Raw genomic sequence first — 8,272 nt, 5'->3', positions numbered from 1 at the left:
CCTCCTCCTCGTCCTCTTCTAAATCCACCGTACACAAACACACACACTCACACAATCACACGCACAGCGCACTCTGACCGTATGCTATCGTGGGAAACTGATGACCTACACCCTCTAGTGGTCATGATTGTATATAAAAAACGAAAGGACCATATCAATAATTTTGTTTTTTCTTTTCTTTTTAGTAATATATATATATATATATATATATATATATATGTATATGATTTTCCTTTTTGGGGGTACCTGTTGTACCTGTTGTCTTTGGACATATGTTTGGACATGTTTTATCTGTTTACCTAAACAGGTTTAATTTGGGGTACATAAAATAATTAAAGGGTTAAACTGCAGTCACTCAACTGTAGTTTGGAAGTAGTCACATGTAAAGAGAGGAGTTGCAGTTCTTTAATCTGCTAAACCCTCCAGTAAAGGGGTTCGAAGGTAATTGGGAATGCTAGTTTAACTCTCGGTACCTTGATCACACTTTGTTCAGGTTGACATCACGTGACTCTGCCATTGCACAGTTTTATTTCTTACCTACACAGTGTGTTTTGGGTCTTTGGCCATCTGTGCTGTTAAACACCAATAAACCTTCTTGTATTTATGGTAGCTGAGTAGATAAGTAAATGGTATTTTCTTTTTTGTCTCAGAATCCATCCAGTTGCTTCTGCCATCTGTCATATAATCAGTAAACACCACTGGTCCTGTGACACAGGAAGCCATACAGCCATGCCATCACGCTGTCTGTGCATGTCTTACAGATGATGTTTAGCCTCTGATCATGAGCTTCTCTAAGCCGTTTCTATACATTTATCATCATGCCATTCTGGAAGATTAATGACTGTCATTTGTCCAAAAATACTTTTCCAGAATTGCTCTGACTTCTTTTTTTTTTCAGTTGTCCTGAAAAAAAGTTTTTTTTTTAACCTGCTTAAATGATGAAAGAGTTTTTAAGGAAGCCTGTGTCTTTCCTTCCAGTCCTTTAACCAAACCCATTCACAAAACAGCTTTCAAGTCAATTGTCTAATTACACCTGAGGCTCAGCATAATAAAGAATTGTAAATCTGAAACACTTAGTTTAATTTGGATACAAATAATGAACATTACAGCCCATGTTTAAGCCCGTGTTCATTATTTGTAAATTAAATGTGTTTAAAATAACAAAAGTCAATTTTGTCATTTATAAGTCAAATTTTTTGCCCCAGGGAAAGACTGAAAGGCTATTCTGCAACTTATTAATGCACCATAGCAAAAGTACTTGGTATTTTATTCAATGAAGTGAATGCTGCTGCCTGTAAGATCACACTGAGGGCCACTAGTTAAGTGATTGTATGCTTTAAAAATCACTACAAGGGCATCAGAGTGGTAGTTGCACCCTTCACAGACCGGAGATGCATTAATGTATGTATCACATATCAATATCAAATAAAACTGCACCAGATTCAAAGCACCCATGATGCAAAAGTACATGAAAATATAACCAGGATATGTTTGCAATTTTTTTTTTTTTTTTGTTTATACATAGTAAAATCCTCTATTAGCAGATTCATACTGACGATAATGAAGCATGAAATTATTTATTTCAAAGCTGCATTTATTATAAAATAAAATAAAATAATAGCAGACTTGAACACCTGGAAAATAAACAGTAGGAGGCAGTGTAAAACCAGAAATGATTACATCTATCCATTCAATTAAATAAGAGCATCCAGTACAAATGCATAGACTATGTGGTGATATCCATGGTCTATGTTGTATTTTTCAAAGATACTCAAAACTGCTTGCAGAGTGCACCTTATGATCAAATGCTGGAAAGCCCTCATCTGAATTTAAAACATTGTTACAGTGAAGCGAAAATCCAAACTGAACTCTAAATGAAACAATTTTGTATATTCAAGATTGAATAGAAAAGACTAAACCTCTATGTTCATATTATTATTATTATTATTGGGAGCTGCACCTCCAGTCTTGTTGTTGCTCTGCTACAATGACAATAAAGTTCTTTATTTCTATTCTCTCAGGCAGAAATTAAACTGGTCACAGTGAACATTCCTGCAACATCACAGAGTCCTGCCCAGCTGTAGTAAAAGTTGCTAGGCAATCATTCCTGCACTACAGCTCTTTGTTGCAGCCCAAAGAATACAGCATGCAATAAGGTAAAATAACAATATAATATAAAACCTGGAGGAATGACTCAGGGAGTTTTCTTTTAATATTGCATTCAGTGACAGGAAGCGCAAATTGATCATATGTGTAAAGAAAGCCAAAACATTTAGCTTGTTCTTCTGTTCATTGAAGTGACACTCTGGGCCAAATTACTGACACTATTTCAGTGTAGCAGTTAATCCAGCTTAGCAAAGAGTTGTAAGAGTTGTTTGAGCCTGCCTGCTTGCATCATTTAAAAACCTTAGATATTTGAAAATATAAATAATTCAGTACCATCACTTTTGGATTTAATATCCCCATCCAGTTACACACCCATGGGCCCTCTTTCTGCAAGCTTGACAGACAGGTCTAATGCCAACTGAGGACAACTTAAGGTGTTGAATAAGCACAGGATATTAAAGCAGATCAGACACTAACATTATACAATCTCTTTTTACATGGTGTAAAAGAATATAAAAATAACCAAATGCTGCAGATTTAATACCTGGAAATAGTTTATGCTTTGTACATCTTTTCCTATTTAATTGCAGTACACTATATTACTCTATGTTATAATGCAATATAATAGAAACATAGTACAGTCAATAGCACAATTTAACTATTTCAGTAAAAAATGTAGCTCCATTAAAAAAAACAAAACAAACAAACAAAAAAAAAACAAAAAAAAAAAACAAGACACTTACTGAAAGTGTTTTGTACTGAATTTCTGCTCTGTATTTTTGTTTATGTCTTTATGCACCTGCTTTTCTTCATGCTGGATTTTGCATTGTAATGACTTTTCTGAATTATATTTTCAGACCAGATTTATGATTCCTTTTAATATAAATGCCCTAAAAGCACTCAAAGACTAAACCTCCATGTTCAAAAGCAACTTCTCCAATACCAAAGTAACTCTATCAAAGCCAGCTAAATAGAAGGTTTCATCATTGTGTGACCTGCGATATAAAATATATTTAGATATATAAAACATCATGGCAATCAAGAAATGCTGCTGACATGAAAAATCTTTGTTTTCTCTTCACATTCCCTGTTCTCTTCCTTTCTTCTTTTCTTTTACAGACTGCTTATATTAATATACAAGGCTATGTCATTTGTCTAAATGAATGTTGATGCTTTGTATTGTTTTTCCTAGTTAATTGCAATACACTATGTTACCCTATGTAATAATGCTGTATAAAAGAAACATAATGCAGTAAATAGTACTATTTACCTATTACTATAATAGTACAATTTAACTACACCCAACAAGGAGGCATATAATTTACCATAAAAAGTCAGTGCAGTCATTTTTGTCAAGATCATATATGCTTTTTATCCACTTCTCTAATATACCAGGAAAATAATCTCTCTGTAACCATTCCAATGGAATAATCTGCTGTGAAATCCTCACAGCAGCATTCATGGTATCTTGCAGAGACATCTGATCTTGTGGCCAATAGTCATATACTTACCATATCCACAGCTAGAAGAACCTTTCTACCAGATCTGGGTTTAAGAACTAAGTTGGAAGTAACAACATTCCTGCATGTTTAGCAAATGACACAATCCCTAAAAATATTGGTCAAGTTGCAAACACAATTTGACAAATGCACACCAATTGACCCTTCTTTAATTTCTTGTATTCAATCACTGGTTAGAATATCTATGAAGCCATGGAGATATTGGGCATTTTAGGACCAAATGCATTAAATTTGTGCTGAAATTACTCATCAAATCAATGGCTCATAACAATTCAAAATACTATTTCATATCATGGATATATAAGTAAAATGTAAACGGATGGAAATTAATTTGTGAAGAAAGACAATTTGCTAAGATTCAAAGCTTCGTCTTGAGTGAGCATGCTTTGCTGTAGTTACTCTGACATACAGTATGTACCAAAATACATATAGATTTCTTGAATCAGGGGACATTTAAAAGAACTTCAGAGGTTTCATCTATATTATATGCCAAAAATTAGGAACATCCTGTCTCAGAAAAGCAAAAACTAGTCCATGCATTTGTTACTTCAAGATTGTCTTACTTGTGGTTCCTAGAATTTCTAAAGTAGAACAGAAGGCAGAACTTTCAGTTATCAGGCCCCTGTGGAACCAGACCTAAGTTTGGTTTTGGGAAGCAGACACTCATTCTTACTCCAAGATTAGGCTTAAAACGTTCTTTTTTTTTTTTTTTTTTTAAATAAAGCTCATAGTTAGGCCTCGCTTTGCTTCACTGACCCTTAGCCATCCCTTTGGTAATGCAACTAAAGCTAAAACTGCTGTGAGGCGTCCCATGATGCACTGAGCACTTTCCTCCATTTATCTCTCCTGACTCTTTTTCTCCATGTAGAAATACTGTATGACATGAATATGGCCATTAATTTGTATTTCTCTGTTTCTTTCTCAGCAGGTCTATCTGGCTTAGAGTTATGCTGCTTGTTGACCACTATGTCCTTTCCTCTCCACCCCCAATTGGTTGAGACAGATGGCTGCATTTCTTGAATCTGGTTCAGCTGAAGGTTTTTTCCTCCCATAAAACAGGATATTTCCTTTCCACTCTCACCTGTTGTCCCTTGCATGCTCAGGATCAGGTGTTCAATCAAATAGAAAATTTGATGTAATCTGTTGGTTTCCTTAGCGAGGCAATAATCTTTTATGAATTCTCCTAAATTAACTCAGCTATTATAAAGCAGGATAGATAATGGCATCTCATGTCTAAAGAGATAAAAAGAAATGCTTACGTACAATCGGGAAGTGGACTGGTCTTAACAGTTTTCTTTTGTTTGTTTGTTTTTTTTTTTTGTTGTAGTAATTTTATCATCTCTACATAATCTTGTCAGACAGTCAAAAAGGCTGCTCGCCCATGATTCTCATGACCCCTCCCACAAGACCTCTTCCTTTCAGCTATTATTGATGCATTCATGAAAGGACACAACTTCTTTTCCACCAAATATTTCTGTCTCTTGTTCTTCTCCTTGCTCCTTATTAAAGTTGTCTAGGCTGCAGCTTGCATTTAAAACTGAGGAGATTCTCTGGGCTGTGTGGTGTTTGGTTTTCATACTGCTTATTTCCGACTGCAGCTGACACACATTTGGCTTCAGCTTTAAAAAACTGCAGGGCTCCTCAGAATAGGAGTAGGACTTAAAGTAGCAGCTTGAGGTACAGATAAGGAGGCAGCTCAAATTCCCAGACCTGATGATCAGGTGGAAAAGGCTAAAAAACCACCACAGGAGGGGAGGTAAAAGTTTCACATCCTGGTTAGCTCACATGACTTCTTCTATTGTTTTATTCATATAAAAAATGTAGAAAACTATATGAGTGGGATGGGGCATAATATTCTGTTTTTTAAATTATCACTTGGTATGTTTTGGCGTATTTGGTCTACAACATCAGTGGATTGTATGTATCAAGACATCCACATAAATTCTGGGACTAAAGGTTTTTCATCAGAACATCCCATTATGTCATTTAATTCATCTGTTATACCATGGCAGATACATTAATTAAACAGTTATTTTCACATTATTTCCCTAGAAACTGTCTAAAATATGTGCACTTATACATTCTTATCAGAATACAGTGCAAAAAGCTTCAACAAAAATTAAAAAAATTGTGAGATGCACTATAACATGCAAATAAAATGATCTGCAAATCTCACACATCAATATTTTATTTCCAAGTGATCACAGAAAATGTTCAAATGTTTAACGTGACATTTAACCACTTCATGGAAAATAAAGATCTTATTTTGAATTTGTTGTCTGAAAATAATTTGAAAGGGAGAACAACAAGCTGGAAAAGTAAAGCTGGAGGAACAGATTTGATTATTTCAATTTATTTATTATGGAAAATCCCTTGAAATGTAACATCTTGTTTGCAAGGGGGGCCCAAAAGAAACATAAAGACATAGACATAACAATAAACAAAACAATATTACAATATATCAAGCATACTGTGTAACAATATATAAAATTGAAGGACAATTCACAACCCACTTCCACCAAAACTATATAGAAACAACATTAACACAGAGTTTGGGTCAGTTGCAGTTTACACAATTTCAGATTAATGGATAAACACAAAAGGAGCAGTGTGGAAAAAGCATTACAAACACTGACTAACTGTTTTGAGGTGAGTATTGAGTAGAATTCTGAAATGACAATAGGATGTTATTGACCTCAAAGATGCAGGTAAATCGTTCCAGTCATTAGGGGCCTTATAGGAGATGGACCGCCCACCTGCCTAATTAGCAATAGGTTAGTAACATGACTGGGTATGAGTAGAGCACCTCAGTCTCTCAGAATTAAAGACTGGCAAAGACTTATCAATGGGCAAGAACTGCCCATTTTACAGTTTTAAAAACTGTAAAATTCAGAATTCTTAGTACATAATTTTGTCATAAGAACACAAGAACCTGGAGACATGACTTAAAATCAATGCTAGATGCAGGCCCTCAAGGGATACATTAAAAACTAGCATGGAAATCATTGCATGGACTCTACAAATCATTGTGTATGAACACAGTTTGCAGACACATTGTCCCCAAATGCAGGTTAAAGGGGCAAAAAAGGAGCTGTATATTAACACAGTTCAGAAATAATTTTAACAACATGGACAAAAGCTCATTTGTGAGTCCTGATAATAAAGCTTATGTATGCTGTGTTCTGAAGAATTGATTCAAAAAATGTAGCCTTGCAATTTTTTTAAAAATCATTTAATCCCTTAAAATCCTTCAGTTTTTTCTTATGTATAAAAATCTTTTTATGAACCAATTGTTTTACTGAGCTACTTTTACTGGATCCTTGCTAACAAATATATAAGTTCCATTTGTGACTAAATAAGTATTTACTGAATCTACAGTTATGGTTGTTGCCTGAAACATTCCTAATTAATATAAAGCAAAAATATAAATGAGAACTAAACGAGAAAATTTGTAACATTTTAACTCACATTTTAAAGATTTTTCTTTTTTCATCTTTCTGAAATCAATCTAAACCTTTTTGTGTCAGTTAAATTACTGATAAACCAAAGAAGTAAACCATAAAAACAAAAAAAAGTACTTTTAAAACGTATTGTGTAATTTCAACTATTACTAATTTGTCGAAGTAGAAGTAAAAGTGCTAAGTTTCATTGAATTATGTCTAATTTGTTGATGATAGAAGAAAACAGCGTTGTGGGGAATGCTGCTCCCCCACTGTCACAGTTCCTCATGTACTTATATTAATTACACTGATTCAACTTAAGTACCTTAATATTTTTCAATATTTTGCTCTCCAAAGTTCACATAACCTATTTAAGATTACTATTACTAACAGCTAGATTAAAATTAAGTTATATTCAGATATATTCTATTAAAACCAATGATACATTTTACAGTGTAGGAACTGTATCTGAAGCGTTGATTTGAGGGAAACTGAAGCCAATTATTGTTCTAGCACAATAATCAGACGCTTTTTCTAAGTTTAAGCAAATGTTTAAATGTAGCAGCTTGTATAAATGTGAATAAATGACAATGCGTAATCATGAAAGTGAAAAATTTCCTGTAATATTAAGAGCAACTGTCATTGAGGAACACACTTTTCTTCTGATCAGATGTCGGAATCAGAAGCACAACAGAAAGTTTCTCTACATTCTGCAAAGTCGATTAACTTTCTGAAACAGTAACTGAATAAATGTTTTCTTTTGTCTTCTGTCTCTGCTCACACCCACACAGAGATTCTCCATATGGCAACAGCAGCTTGAACACCATCCTATTGCGAAGATAAAAGATATTTTCAAAAAGTTCTGCTCACAGTCAACCTTGTCACATTCACAGAGGATACGTGTCTCTGGGATATTACACAGATCAAGAGTCTCTACAGTTCTTTTAGCTCTGTGATATTTATAGATTTTACAAATGAGCTGAAAGATGGCGATATGCACAGGAGAAAGATGACTCCTTGATTTCCTCTGAGCAGAAAAGCTTTAACTTTAGATTTTCAATTTTCCCCGTGAAAAAAAAACAACTGTTTTTTTTTTGCTTTTGATATTAATAGCTGGGTATGTTTTAATTAGTCAAACAATTAAAAGGTGCCATTTCTGGCTGCAACATAAGAGATAAGAGAAGCCATGGCAACTATATTACCTAG

The sequence above is a fragment of the Melanotaenia boesemani genome, chromosome 9, assembly GCF_017639745.1.
Source record: "Melanotaenia boesemani isolate fMelBoe1 chromosome 9, fMelBoe1.pri, whole genome shotgun sequence".
NCBI classification, from domain to species: Eukaryota; Metazoa; Chordata; class Actinopteri; order Atheriniformes; family Melanotaeniidae; genus Melanotaenia; species Melanotaenia boesemani.
The sequence above is the reverse complement of the archived record's forward strand: the minus strand, read 5'-3'. Positions refer to the sequence as shown.